Genomic DNA, 15,496 nt, shown 5'->3' with positions numbered 1-15,496 from the left:
CCCTGGTGTGGGATACTGTCTTCCCTGCTGCAGAGAGAGATCCTGTTGGAGATAAACAACTGAAATTTTGAAGGAGATCATCAACTATTGCTTCACTTGCACACCTTTTTTCTTTTTCCCCTCTGAGCTTGTAGTGGTACAGCTGCTCTGCAAGCGCTCTGCGGGTACTTCTATGGCAAACAACTGGGCATATGTGCTTGTAAGAGGGGGGAAAAAAGGTGCAGAGAGGGCAGGCAGTGGGAGGGAAGGTAAGTGGCCTGCAGGAAGAAGGAGTCAAAATATTTTCTCTTGAAGATGAAGCAGGATACTTTTCAAGGCTTCCAGTTGCCTGGTACCAGCTGGTTGCCAGTCAGTACCTAGGTTTCCAGTTGACAATCGCACCTGCACCTGCTGTAGCACAGGGAAGGAAGAAAGTCCAAGCCTGGGAAGAGGGGGCAGAGCAATAAAAGATGGTGTCTGTGCTATCCTCAAGACTTAAATCTCTCTCCTAGCTGGAAAAGTGAGGTCCTCTCTGACCTCCCTCTTTTTATTGCTCTGAGCTTGCGTTCCTCAACCTTGCGTTTCATAAACAAGGTTCTGTTTCCCACGAGCTCAGTGCCTGTTGTGGAATCCAGCAAGGAAAAGGGTAGAGTGACATCTGGGAAAGAGCAGCTCCATGTACTGGTATGTGTTGGAGAGCAGCTCTGCAGAAAAGGACCTGGGAGTCCTGGTGGACAGAAGGATGGCCATGAGCGAGCAGTATACCCTTGTGGCCTAGAAGGCTGATGGCATCCTGGGGTGGGTTAGAAGGGGGTTGGCTAGTAGGTTGAGAGAGGTTCTCTTCCTCCTCTGCCCTGGTTCAGCTGCATCTGGAATGTTGTGTCCAGTTCTGCCCCGTTCAGTTCAAGAAGGACCTCAGGGAACTGCTAAGAGTCCAGTGCAGAGCCACAAAAATGCTGAAGGCAGTGGAACATCTCCCTGTGAGGAAAGGCAGAGGGAGCTGGGGCTCTAGCTTGGAGAAGAGGAGCCTGAGGTGTGCCCTCATTCATGTTTATAAAGATGTGAAGGGCGAGGGTCAGGAGAAAGGAGCCAGGCTCTGCTCAGTGATGCCTAATGACAGGACATGGGGCAAAGAGTGCAAGTTGGAGAAGAGGAGGTTCCACATAAACACGAGGAAAAACCTTTTCACTGTGGGGGTGCCAGAGCACTGGAGCAGGCTGCCCAGAGAGGCTGTGGGGGTCTCCTCTGGAGAAATTCAAAACCCACCTGCATGCATTCCTGTGTGACCTGCCCGAGGTGATCCTGCCCTGGCAAGATTGTGATTCTGGGCTGTTTCCGAGCTTTTTCTTTGGTTAGTATCTGAGTTAAACACAGAAGAGAAAGGGAGTTATGACCTCAAGCGTGTGAGAGGGGCCCTAGGCGATGTGTGCGGGCGCAGGTGTCCAAACACTTCCATGAGTCATCCCTCATGCATATGCACTAGGTAGGAGGAATAATTGTGTTAGGTATATGTGACTTTGTGACAACTCCTGTATAAAGCACCGCGAAAACTTCACCTCGGGGGACCCCTTGCACTTTTGGCAGCAATCCCACGAGGGTGCCTATCTATCGCTAAACAGCTGGAAACGCCTCCTCTTGTCTTAAGCAGTCTTTTCGATTCCAGCATCGGAGCCGCTCCTGGGCGCGGCGGCTGGCAGCGAGGCAGCCCTGGCGAGGGCGACCCTTGCGCCGTCGTTCTCCTGCGGGACGCTCGCAGCCGTCGCCGCCGTGCTCAGGATCGCTGCGTGCCGGTGCGCGGCCTGCTGCGCATCGCTGTGTGCCGAGCTGCCGAGGGCTGCGAACGCTCCGTCCGTCCGCCCGCAGCAGCACGGCGGCTGGCAGGCTTTGGGAGCTGCGGTCAGTCCGGGTATGTGCCTCCGGGCACCTCTGTGTGCTCCGTTCACCTTTACCGAAGGTTCTGTGTCCCCTTTTGCTCGGAGGAGCAGCTGGCTAGCTTTGACTGCGTGCTCGCAGCAGAGGGCGCTCTTGTAACGTGTCTGCAAGATTTTAAAGCGTTTCCCAAAGACATCTTCACTTTCTGGCTTAAGTGAAGTCTTAGGACAAGCCAACCATACATCCATTTGCTGCTGCACTGCAGAACAAAGTTGTTTATAATTTCCCCTTGAAGACAGAGTTAACGTTCAGAAGAGAGCAGCTGAGAAAAGCAATCTTAAGCTTTCCTGTTCTGGCAAATGCTGTGGCTGTATCCCAGGTTTTATTTGCTTTATGTTTCTGCTGACTCCTTCTACTGTGCTTATGGCTTCCTTTCCTTCTGCCACCGTGCTTTGCCTTCACAGCACTGGTTTCCACCCTGAGAGCTGGAAATGGGTAGCAGGTGAGAAACATTCTTTAAGAAAGAGTTCTAGAGGTGCTTTTTCGGAATGCTGCTGTGGTTTTGGGGACACCTTACCTTTGGTAAAATTCTCTTATGTTGTCTGGATAAATAGGGGTTTGACCTCTGACTTACCTTTGGTAAAATTCTCTTATGTTGTCTGGATAAATAGGGGTTTGACCTCCTGTCAGTTTGTTCAGGTTGGAACAGGTTGCCCAGGGAAGTGGTAGAAGCCTCATCCCTGGAGGTTTTTAAGGCCAGGCTGGATGTGGCTCTGAGCAGCCTGATCTAGCATGAAGGGTCCCTGCTCATGGCAGGGGGGTTGGAACTAGGTGATCCTTGAGGTCCCTTCCAACCCTGACGATTCTATGATTCTAAGTGTTAGGACCTTCCATTAGCTGACAGATCAAAAATCTACCTTTATGATTCCTGAGGGAGTTTAACTTCATCCTATTAAAAATGAACAAAAAAATTTAAAGCTTTCATCATAAAAGGGGTTAGGAACAGCTGTTTTGCTTTTTATAGCTATACAAACGATTGAGACGACAATTGAAGCTGCAGTAAAAGTAGGGAAGAGGTCACCATTAGAAGACCAGTATAAAGAATGCTTTAAAGGAAACTTTTGGATTTAATTAAAAGGTTCTTTCTTGCTGGTGTCAGTAAGTGGGCCATCTGCACCTCATGTCAGATAAGAAACAAAGGGAAAGTGTGAAATGTCCCCCCTTCAGGGTGAAGTCTTCTGTAGACTCTTTCCTAAACCAGTATAGTACATTTAAATGATCCTCCACACCCTGCACAACCCCATTCATTGACAACTCAAGACCTTTACTCCATACTGTGGAGTAAAGGCAAGAGATGTGAGAGAGTTTTGTATGTATTTGTCCCTATATAAATTAAAATATGCCAGGTACCCATAAAGGGCTTAACAGGCAGCCTGCAGTGGTCACTGTGGACTTGCTAGGTTAAGAACAATTAGATCTCTGGTAGGGTAGAAAATGAGACCAACAAAAAGGAAGTGAGTCCAGAGAGAGAGAAAAGCATCGCTGGTTAACTCTTTGTTTCACCCCACAATTCCCCCTCAGCCCAGTCTGGAGCCAGGCTCTGCTGGGTGGTGCCCAGTGATGGGACAAGGGGTAATGGGTGGAAGTTGAGGCACAGGAAGTTTCATGTAAATATGAGGGGAAAAAAAAATATTTCCTTGTGAGGGTGACAGAGCCCTGGAACAGGCTGCCCAGGGGGGTTGTGGAGTTTTCCTCTTTGGAGATATTCAAAGCTCACCTGGATGCATTCCTGGATGCTCTGGCAGCGGGGTTGGACTGGATGATCTTTCGAGGTCCCTTCCATCCCCTGAAATTCTGCGATTCTGTGCTTTTCTTTGCCTTTACCTCTAGATGGCTGTCTTGGTCTCTTTTCAAAGATTCTGTTACACAGCCTAGTAGAGCTGTAAGGGGGAAAGTTTGGTCAAATACAGTTTTCATGTGTTTGCATATTTGCAGTGTACTTAGGCGTTTATGAGCAAGAGTGTTGGTATGTGACCATATCATCGAAAACCTGCTGTGAACAACTGTGAGCTGATACATCTTTCGCTACAGGGCAGGAGGAGAACAGTAGAAATGTTTCAGAGAAGTGAAAATATTTCCTGATACATTTTTCATTGCATCAAAAAACCTGCTAATTTATCCTGGGAGTAAGAATTCTGCCATGGTTCTAACAGGCACAGCTGGGGTAGTATTTTTCCATCTACCTAATTCCACAGGAATTTTGCTTCATTCATTTATCTTAAAAACTTCTGTAAGTGTTTAGACTATAGGCACAAGTGTGATGGTAAGTACAGTAAATCTACTGAGGGAATGATTGTTCTTGGAGTATTTTGAATGCATTCCAGCACAGACATGCAAGAAGTTGGGGGGGGGGGGAGGGGGGTTAAGGGGGTGGGGTGTGTGAGCTATGGGGTTGTGTCCTGCTTTGATTTGTCTTGTGGGTTTATTTGTTTTAGTTCCCCAAAAGACTTCTGCCTCCATCTTACAAATTTATATTTAGATGAACTAAGTCTTCAGAATCATAGAATCAACAAGGTTGGAAAAGACCTCAAAGATCATCAAGTCCAACCTGTCGTCCAATTCCCTCTTGAACACCTCCGCCACCTCCCTGGGCAGCCCATTCCAATGTCTAACAACTCTCTCTGTGAAGAACTTTCTCCTCACCTCCAGCCTAAACTTCTTTGCCACATTTAACTCCAGTAGGGCCATAGCTTTCCTTACTGAATCCCCTATGCACTCTGGTAATGTTCCCATATTCTTCCCAAGTGGCCATCCCTTTTTTCCCACATGCTGTAAACTTCCTTCTTCCATTTGAGTTTTTGCAGAAGCTCTCCTTGTTCACCTGTGCAGATCTTCTGCCTCCTTTGCTTGATTCTAACTCATACAAGTAGGTTTTCATACTTGTTGGGATGTACCCATCTTGAGCTGGAAGTGGTGCTTAAATATTAACCAGCTCTCTTGGCCCCCCTCCTACCTTCTAGAGTTCTAACCCATGGGATTCATCCAAGTAGTTCTCTGGAGAGGTCAAACTAAAGTCCAGGGCTGCATTACTACTTACTGCCCTGCTGCTTCCTCACATGATTCTGAACTCCACTATCTCAGCCAAGGCTGCTCCCAACCTTCGTATCTCCAACTAGACCTTGTTAGCACAAGGTCCCGCAGCACACTTCTCGTTGGTGTGCTCCAAAAGCCTGCCTCATCTCATAAGTTAATGCCTCTGAATGGGAGATGTTAAGATTATTAAGCATTCTTCTACTGTCATGAAGAAAGACACCAGTTTCCTGAAGTGACAGGTAGCATGGTCTGATAGTAACTTTGGTTAAGAAGTGACTACCTTAATCTGCCTCTCCTGCACACACAAGTCATAATGTGAGTGAGAAGCAGTTATGCTTACTCCATGATTAAGTATGAATGGTGTTTGAAGATCATGATGTATAAAGCATTCAAGTGATCTTATCAATCATTCCTAATAACTCCTGTGTTATACAGGCTTCTGATGAAAAAGAGCAAAGTAATTGGTATCCGTCACATGCACTTGTGTTAAGATCACAATTTCCATGACAGTGCTGGGCTTTAATCGAGTCTGTCAACTTAGCTTAGCCTGTAATGGCTCACAGCACGGCGGGCTTAAAGAATACATGAATCTATTAGTTGAATAAGTTAACTGTAATTTTGCATAGAATTGGAGCATGGAACTCTCTTAGGGATGAAAAAAGTTAAATAGAGAGGGAATCCAGGGCAGTTAGGTCATCCAGCTTCTCAAGTGGCAGGAGGAGGAGGATAAATGGTCAGTTCAGAAGATCTAAAGCCAAAGAAGAGACTCTTTTGAGATTAAGGAAAACCCATCATGAGGTGTACATTTCACTGAAGTTTTCTAGAACTTGCATTTAAATATTTTTTTCATGTATTTCCAACCCAGGAGATGGCTTGGGAACAACCTTAAAAAAAACCCCAACACTCAAAACCTGCCTTAGTTTGGGTTTTTTTTCCAGAAGTGCAATGGTCACCTGAACTGTTTATTAATAAAAAAATAATAAATCAGGAAAACTCCAGAAGCAGCAAAAAGGTTAAGGTTTATTCATTGTGCAGCTCTCTGGTTGTGTGAGAATGATGCATTGCCGGTGGCTGTGCTTACAGAATACAGAATTAACCAGGTCGGAAAAGACCTTCGAGATCGTCAAGTCCAACCTATCACCCAACACCATCTCATCAACTAAACCATGGCACCAAGTGCCTCATCCAGTCTCTTTTTAAACATTTCCACTGATGGTGACTCCACCACCTCCCTGGGCAGCCCATTCTCATGGCCAATCTCTCTTTCTGTGAAGAACTTCTTCCTTACATCCAGCCTGAACCTTCCCTGGCACAGCTTGAGACTGTGTCCTCTTGTTCTGGTGCTGGGTGCCTAGGAGAAGAGACCAACCCCCCCTGGCTACAACCTCCCTTCAGGTAGTTGTAGAAAGCAATAAGGTCTCTCTGCTTGAAGAGCAAAGGAGGATCCCTGAAATCTGTGAAAAGTACCTGAATGGAGGATTTGTTGGAAGAGGGGTTTGGAAAACCTGTTTTCAAGACAACAGGATGGTGATTTTTGTCTGCAGCAGTGCCCCTCAGTCACAAGCTGGATAATCTTGGTTTTTTACCCTTCTGTGTTGCATTCTTTCTGTTTGGTGTTTGTTTGCTTGTTCTGATAGTGCCCTTTCCAAACAATTCTATTGTCAAAATGCCAAGGAAGAGCACATCCTGTTCTCAAACTTCATTGAAAATACCATAAAGACGATGACTTTAAATTAAGCTCTGAATTTTGTGGCCTATCTGTGCACCATGTAGACCACCATCCTCTCACAAATCCAGGACTGGAAGCTGATCACACCACCATTTTCAGCTGACATTTTCCCCCTATTACTCCCTTTCAATACTCTATAGATAACAGAGACAGAGAGAAAAGTCACAGTGAAAATATCAGTGTCATAACACTGTCAATGTGGGACAGGCACACTTGGCATTGATTGACTTTTTCACAGCCTCTGTTTCCAGGTGTTTTCCACACACACACACATTTATTTTAATCTTAGTTTTTCTATCTGTGAGGTTTGCTCCCTTTAGCTCACTGCCTGGTATCGCTAGTGTGAAAGTAATCTAAGGTTGCCCAGGGAGGTGGTGGAAGCCCCATCCTTGGAAGTCTTTAAGGGCAAGGCTGGATGGGGCTCTGAGTAACCTGATGCAGTGTGAAGCATCCCTGCCCATGGCAGGGGGGTTGGAACTGGATGATCTTTGAGGTCCTTTCCAACCCTGACAATTCTGTGATTCTGTACCTACAGTTTTATGGCTTCTGTGACTGCAGCTCCTGTAGCACCTGAGCTCTCTCTATATTAGTCTGCTTGGATGCCTCTAACATTGTGACACCAGACTGGAGTTGCAGTGCATGGGAGAGGAGTGGAGAGGAAAAAAAAACTCATGTATTTGGAACATGCCAAGGTCCACCTGAACCAGGCAGTTGAGAGCTTAAGCTTGATTGATCTGTCAAAAGGAGAGGTGCATGATTGAAACACCTGAGGATTCCAATCAGGTAAAATTAAGGCAGATGTGAGCTTGTGCTCATGTTCAGTGTTGCTGTAGCACTGCTGTTCTCTGATTACACACGAGTGCTGCTCTTTAGAGATCATTGATAACTTCAGCTTTTTTTTATTGTTTTTTAACACCTTCCCCCCCCTCTCCCCCCCCCCCCCCCCCTTCTTTCTAATGACAGTGCTGATAGGGTCTGTGTACAAGGCAATATCCAGATTCCAGTGTGTGCTCTCCTTTAATTGTTTTATTTTTCTTCCTGCTTAGCTGGCAAGGCACAGAAAAGACTTGCAGCACTTGCCATTATTGTGAGGGAGTGATGTAACTTTTGTCTTGCTCCTGTCTTACTGCCAGGACACATGAAAATGTGAAGGTGGGAGAGGAGAGTATCAAAGACTGACACTTCATGAATCCTCCATGTGTATAGCTCTGAAAAACTTTTGTTTGCAGAACATTTTAGTTAGAGAGGAAAAGCTGGAGGTGAACTTGGAGAGCTCCACTGGCTTTGGTTTGTATTTTTTTTCTTTTTAGATTAGTGGTGTACTTTGTATGATGACTGACTGGGATAGATCAGAACACAGCAGTTTGGTTTGCAGGTTAAGCTAGTCCTCTACAGAAGCTACTCCATGTAACTCTTGATAAAAGTAGGAAAGGGTACTGCAGTTTTAGGAAGTTCCCATCTTTTAGTCTCAGAGCAATGATAGTTTGTTAGCACTCAAGCATATCTAGGTTTTCTGTAAAGAACATCAAAACAACAATTGGATGTGGCCAGGCAATTAGTAAATGGCAAGTCAGTATCACTCTGTGTAAAATGTAGCTGAGAGAACTACATTTTGGGTTAAATAACATTGAATTCTAGAGGAGTTTGCTTTTCAGACAATGCACAAAAAATATAGGTTGGGGGATTAAGTGTTTTCAATCCTAGATGCTACAGTGGAGGTAAATAATTGAGTTTGGTTTTGGTTGTGGGTTTGTTTTGGTTGTGGTTTTTTATGTGTGTGGTTTTTTGTTGTTGCTGTTTGGGTTTGTTGTTTGGGGTTTTTTTTGTGTCATCCCCCCCCCTCCATTTTTCATCTTGCATAATACCATTAATAAAAGAGAAGTGTGTGAAATATTTTACCTTTGTAACCTCTGTTGGTTGGAAGGAGGATATCTCTATCTCTGTTTATTAGGATCTGATAAGAGGCTGTATCATATCTTATTGTTCTGCATAATCCTCTGCCTTAAGTTCTGTGACTACCTCACAGCAGAAGGTTATTAAACATGGGCATATGTCTTCTGTCCTGGTGGTAGCATTAAGTACTCTCTGTGAAATGCAGCAAGCATTTGGAGGAAGGAAAAAGAATACAAAAGAAAAAAAGGGGGGAAAAAGGAAAAGGGGGGGGAGGAAAAAGGGGAAAAAAAAGCTGTAAAATGATAATGAGGGAGCATGCAGTCCCTCTCAGCAAGCAGCTCACCAGAGCAGAAGTGTGGCCTCAGTCACGGCACTGTGACTCATTATTAGAATCCTTTGCCTAAAGGCTTGGAGCAGTGATGCAGGAGAACTTCACGCTGAGAAGCTGATAGCTCGTTGGAGTGACTGTGAGACTAATCAGGCAGCCGCGGCTGCTGAAGGCTTGCGCTTGTTTCCTGACAGACATATTCAGAATCAAACATTAAGACTATGGGGTTTCGTCCGTTTCAGTGAGGGCACAAAGCATGCCAGCTTATTTGGTATGAAATGTTGTTGTTGTTGTTGTTGTTACCATTATAGAAATTATTATTATTACCAGCCTCAATTCTCCGAGGGCTAAGAAAATGTCCTTCGGGAGCTGCTGCTTCTGTGCTGGCATTTTGTTTTGTAGAATATTTCTCTGACTTGTAGAGGGCAGGATGTTCATTTTCGACATTAGAATATTTTCCTATTAGCTTAGGGAAGGCATTACTAGAATGATTATTCTTCTGGTACTGCTCTCCATCATTACAGTGACAGCACAGGAGTCAGACTACTAACCTTATTCTAAAAATTCCTACTTTGTGCTCATTTTCTGCTCCTGATTGGTTCAGCATCTTCGTGCAAGCCACACAATCCTCTTTTGTGTGATTAAATCTCTTCATTATTGGTCACCTCATAACAAATCTATGTCTTCAAATCTAAAAACCTGTTATACTAAGTTTTCTGGATTATTTTTTGTTGGTTGGTTGGTTGGGGGTTTTGTTTGTTTGAATGTTCTTAACCGTGTTGTGGGTTCTTGGCTGTATATCTGTATCTATAATTGTTCATAAAGAGAGCAAAATTTGATGTTAAATGGAAACATGGGAATACCAAACCCTGAGAGAGCTTAAGACGCAGGCTTATACACTGCAGGCTGTCATTTCAGCATCGTAGTTCCTATCTCTTATGTTTTATGGCACAACATAATCTGTTTTCCTTTATCCTGTGATGATGCTGAAAGCAGTTACCTCACATACCTTTATTTTGACACAAGAAGTTCAGTCTTGGGCATCTCATTTTGGATCTATCACATAGATAAGATATTGAATGCTCAAACCTGGGATCCACAACAGCCTGCTTACCCAGTTGCTTTAACCAGCAAATAGAAATGCCAAAGAAAGAGATGGGCTTAGGATTCTGCTTTATTAAGGATTCAGATGCCTGACTTTGTTAAACAGTCAAGGCAGGTCAGTGTTTTTTTCATATAGAATACTGCAATGGAAAGATTCACTTATACTCAGTATTGATAGGCAGGAATTGAAGTGCCTTAGGGATTTGGCCAGTGGAAACTTAGATACACAGCAGATTCAGGTAAGCTTCAGAACTGACTGGCAACTGAGCAGAGCATTTAGGAACTAGGCTTATAGGTCCCACTTGGTAAATTTATTCTTGCACAGTTCTTTTGAGTTTTATAGTTCCTTTTTTCCCCCTGAAGATCTAAGAGAAGAACATGTGGTTCTTTATGCCTATGTACATGACCAAACCAATAAAGCACAGGCGTGCTCACAAGGACATTAGGAACAACACTTATTGGGTCTTGGGGTTTTTAATTGTCTTGCTTGGAAACATGAACTGTCGAGATTCAGGAAACTGTTTCCCAAAGCAAGTGGTCATGACACATGGTTTTGTCATCTCATTCCCCCCATTGATTATATTTGAAATGTATTGAATCCAGGAATGGTTTGGAGTAAAGCACTTTAGGTGGAGACGTGATTAAACCAGAGAGAGTATAAAAGGGGGAAGTGTCTGAGACCTTGTTTTGCCTCTGTCTAGCTGAAACAAATTTGAAATGTAGGATAAACTTATACTCTCGTGCATTCCTGTGACAACCTACTTGACACAAACAGCAGTTCCACAGAAATTTGACCTCTGTGTGGCTGGGTTTAAACATAGTTTAAAACATCAGCAAAACGAATGCCTGGATTTGGCTGCTTATTTATGAATTTGCACCACTGCATTCTATGCAATGGCAGCAAATGGACTGCAGATACCAATTCAGATGCATACAGGTCTGAACCTTAAGTATTTAAAATAGTATTGGTAATAATTTTAATGGTTTGGAGGCTGGAAAATATGATTTCTGTCTGTGTGTAGTTTGTTTAGCTTGGAAATGTTATCATGCTTTGGAATGGTAACTTAGCAGGGGATTATACTCAGCTAGGAAGTATTTGTGTGCCTGCACTTAGCGACTGGTAAATACTAAACTGTAAGCTGTGTGGTTAGAATATTTGCCAGCTATTTGCAGGCTGTAGTACATATGCTAAAGAAATTTATGCAGCACTTGAAATTCAAGACTTTCCACTTTAAATACATTAAGTCATTGTCTCTGCTTCAGATGTGATAAAGCTGCAGGCTGGTACAGTGCAAAAGGCATGTTGGCAGTGCCAGGTTAAAGCGGTTATTGAAACATTTTGTTCCTCGCTGAGTACTTGCAAATAGTGCCCTAAATAAAATTAAATGAGCAACATAAGTGCAGCTTAAACCCCAGGCTTAATGCAAGCACAAAGAAACTGTGTAGTTCTGTATAACTCGGGAATACAGTATTTCTATCTATTATCATTTTGCTGACCACAGCGAATGAAATCAGGGAGGAATTTTGCTCTTTCTTATCTGCACGTTATTTCCACATGCGTCTTGATTGATTGGTTTGGTTTGGTGTTAATTCTCTAGGCACTAAGTGAACAGTACAGGCAACAATTGCAATCTGTGCAGCAGTTTTCCTTTTCGATGCTGTTTCCTGGAGGATTATAGTGCTTGTTTTCCTTTGTAACTGGCATCTTACTTACAGAGGGAGAGATGCTAAATGTGCTGCTTCTGCCACCTCTTCATGATATTCTTTCAGTGAGTTTCCTCTGAGTCTTTCTAAAGAGTTCCTTGTGTCCTCTCTTAAAAGAAAACTTTCTAAAGGACAGTTTAAATGTCTTTATGTTGCATCTCTTAAGCCTCTAAGTGGCCAAGGCATTAGTCTGGGTTTATTTTTTTATCTTCCCTTCTGTTCTGTTTATTGCTTTGGGCAACAAATTTGGGTGGAAATCCGAACGCTTCAGTGAAGTGCAATATGCTGAAAGAACATTATACCTTAATTTTAAATATATTCTGAATACAGGTAGAATATGAGGCTTGTTTAACATAATATTGCAGTTTAGTTATTGTCTAACAGGATAAGAAATCCCAGAGGGATTTTGTTAGCAAGGTAAAATGGGATCACATACACTCCTTATTATTGCAGGAGCTTCCTTAATCACATTGTTTAAACTTTTCAATACACTGTAATGCTTATTAGGGGTTTTTCATTTTCAGCTGTTGGATAATTCTTTTTGCTAAGTCTGGATAAATAGTACTCTCAATACTTTTGGTTTTAGTTATAGATGATTTATATACGACCAGACAGCTGATATAATAAAGAAGTATTGTGTTTTCCACTGTGTTGAACGTCGAGGTTCAAATGTGTTAATGCAATTGATTTGATTTTAATGTTTTATAAAAGTTTCTTCAACTAAAATACTGTTAGGAATTCGTCTTGTCAAAGGTTATGAAAGCAAATTAAATATACTTTGAGCTGTAATGACAGCAGAGGGTCAGGGTCTAAAGCAGAGGAAATTGTCTTAGGGTCTCCTTTTGGTTTTGTTTTTCCAACGAAAACTGTGCATTAGTAGAGAGCCTTATAATTAGAGACAATGAAATGAATCTTCTGCCAAATAGGCAAAGGAAAATTTCTCAGTGTTTGGAATATCATTTTCTATGCAACTCCCAGAGATGGTTCCCCCTTTTCAGCCATGTTTTCCTTTTATTTACTTTTTGTTTATTTCTTTGTTGCTGTTTGTTTGGTTTTGTTTTCTTTTGTATATTCAAAATGTGCTTCCTGCTTGAGTTGGAAGCAATCTACAGGACAAAAGGGTAAGAAACGTGAATAGATCTGTCATGAACTTTTAGACCCAAATACCTAAATAAATCTGATTTCTGTGTTGTTTGCTGGTTGGCTTTCTTTAATTTGGGAGTAAAGAAGTACTCATCCTGGAGTACTGTGGAGATCTGAATTGTTTAGTGTGGGAGAGTCATTTAGTATTCATAAATGAAAGGAGAATCTACTGTTTAAACTTCTGTTCAAGTCTAGCCATGAGCATTCAAGATTTGAACTTTTAAAGTGACTTCTGTGTTTTGGGAATCGAAGCAAAGGAAATAAAGAAAGTGATGTAGCTGGCTGTTGAGATGTTGTAGCCAGGCTGAGTGGTATTGGATAAAGGAGCTGAGAGAACTTCAGAGGAGAAAATCTTAACAATTCCAAACTACTTACATTGTAAAACCTTGACATTTAACAACTTTTTAGGAAAGTTAAAGACTGAGGACAATGGAAATGGGCCAGGCTAATCCTGTGTATTTCAAACATTAAAGCCTTCTCCAACCTACTTACTTTTCTAAATATACTCAGCTGGGTTGTCTGGAGAGGAATATGCTTTAAAATGTCGAGTAACTGTGGACAGTCCACTGCTAAGCCAGATCATTTCTGCCATTAAAAAGTGGTGATGTGGAGAGTTTGGGGTTTTTCACTCTAGGTCTGATATGTACATACTTAGCTCTGGTTGCTCTTTGCTTGGAGATCAGTCTTCAAATGCTTGTAGGATATTTATGTCTGTGATGATCCTTGTAAGTGATGAAGTTAGTTCTCAAAGTCTTTTCATAAACAGAAGACCCTGAGTTCTGTAAGTCTTTGTTAGCTCTTCCAAATGGGAACAGCAGGATAATTAGCTAACACTTGCTTTGATTAATTAATGCAAGCTTCAATATTGGAATGATTTCCCCTTTCCTTCTGTACTATTTCATGCACCCACTTAGTGCTTTCAGCTATTTTTTTTGCACAGCATCTCAGTGGAAGTTTAAATTGGAGTGCTTCCTTGAATCCTTCTTGGAATCCTTCTTCTCTTAAGGTCTTGTCCCCTAATCTCTACCTGTGGCTCGAATCCCTTTTCGATATCCACACTTGTGTTAGAATACGGTAGAGTAGCACCCATTAGAATGTAGCAGTAAAAGTTTGTTACAAATCCACACTACTTTTTATGCCTGAACAAATCTCATAATCATTAAGGACTTGGCCAGTACTGAAAAATGATGGAGAGCCAGGACTTTACCCTGCAGAGGGATGTGTTTGTTTAAATAGTTCTGCATGTAAGACTTTTTCCAAAGGACAAGGGTTTGAAGGAAAATGGTATGTTCTGGGTTTATAAAAACTGTCTGGAGCCTTTTGAATTGGTAGAATTTTAAGTACCAAACCATTGCAATTTCTTCTGTATCATAAATGTTCCATGGGTTAGTTGTTTAGGTGGGTTTGATTGGTTGATGGGTTGGGTGCAATGATCTTGAAGGTCTCTTCCAACCTGGTTTATTCTATGTATTCTATATTCTATGTATTCTTGATCAACCTTGGGATGCCACATTGGGATTGCATTAACAGAATTCCTAGAGGGGTATCAAGTGTATAGTTGGAAAATAAAAAGGGAGAGAGAACACACATTTCCTGCAGAGATGTTTAAGCTATTGATCCTTTTCCTTTAGTGAGCATGGAATACTGTTGCATGGAATGTTAATAAAACTCCCCCTAATTCCAAGGTAGAAAATGCAGGCACACAGAAGATCAATCAGAAGCCACACATGATAATTTATTGTAATTTTTCTGGCCAACACAAAAAGCAAGGGTGATCCCTCTTGTGTGGTCCACCCTTAACCTTACTAGTGGTTATAAATAATTGCCATTAAAAGACGTTGCCTCCTTCCAGACTAAGTCGTTTGAGATAATTAACATTGCAGTAAATGATGAGGGACAGCTTATCGTGAAAACCTGAGCTGCTTGGCTTATGTTCATATTCTTTTCCCTTGCTTAAAACTCCAGGCTGGTGTTTCCACGTTTTCCTAGCTTCAAGATGTTTACAGGGAGTGAGTGACCGCTGCATTGGAAGGCAGAGCGTGTCCTCCGCGCCAGCTTCTCCCCGTAACGTTCGGTGGCTAAAATAGAATTCTGCTGGAACACTGAGTCACGAGGGCTGACCCAGCAGAGCGCTCTGTGTGTGACACATAATGAAAGGTTGAACTGTCTGTCTCTGAGGTGGCGTAGCAGATCAAATCACAGAGGATCAGGCGGAGATATGTTGCCTTGCTCTGAGTGACAGAAGTTAATAATTAGTGACAATGATTGACAGATACACTCCATCTGCCGCTCTGACGCCTAGGAGCAGTTATTCCACAACTGTCTTCAGGCACAATGAACTCCTCTGGGAGAGAAAGATGGTCTGTGATTGACAGCTGCCTCCGAGAGAGACAGGCCACTGACAGTAAAGTCACTGTCAGCAAAAGTGTTGAAGTCTCCCCCTGTTCCCTGGAAGTTTCACTAGCTGTATACATTTATTCTCTTTCATTTATCATGTCAGGTGGGGGGTTAAATATATTACTAGCCAGCCAGTTTCTTAACTGCAGGTTTTGGTGTGTTGCTTTTTTTTTTTCCAGTGGTATTGCAGACATCCAAATGCAGTGAAACGACTTCACCTACCCTGGGCTGAATGAAATCCTGTGCCCCAGCGT

This window comes from Dryobates pubescens, chromosome 20, assembly GCF_014839835.1.
Source record: "Dryobates pubescens isolate bDryPub1 chromosome 20, bDryPub1.pri, whole genome shotgun sequence".
In the NCBI taxonomy this organism is placed as follows: Eukaryota; Metazoa; Chordata; class Aves; order Piciformes; family Picidae; genus Dryobates; species Dryobates pubescens.
The sequence above is the reverse complement of the archived record's forward strand: the minus strand, read 5'-3'. Positions refer to the sequence as shown.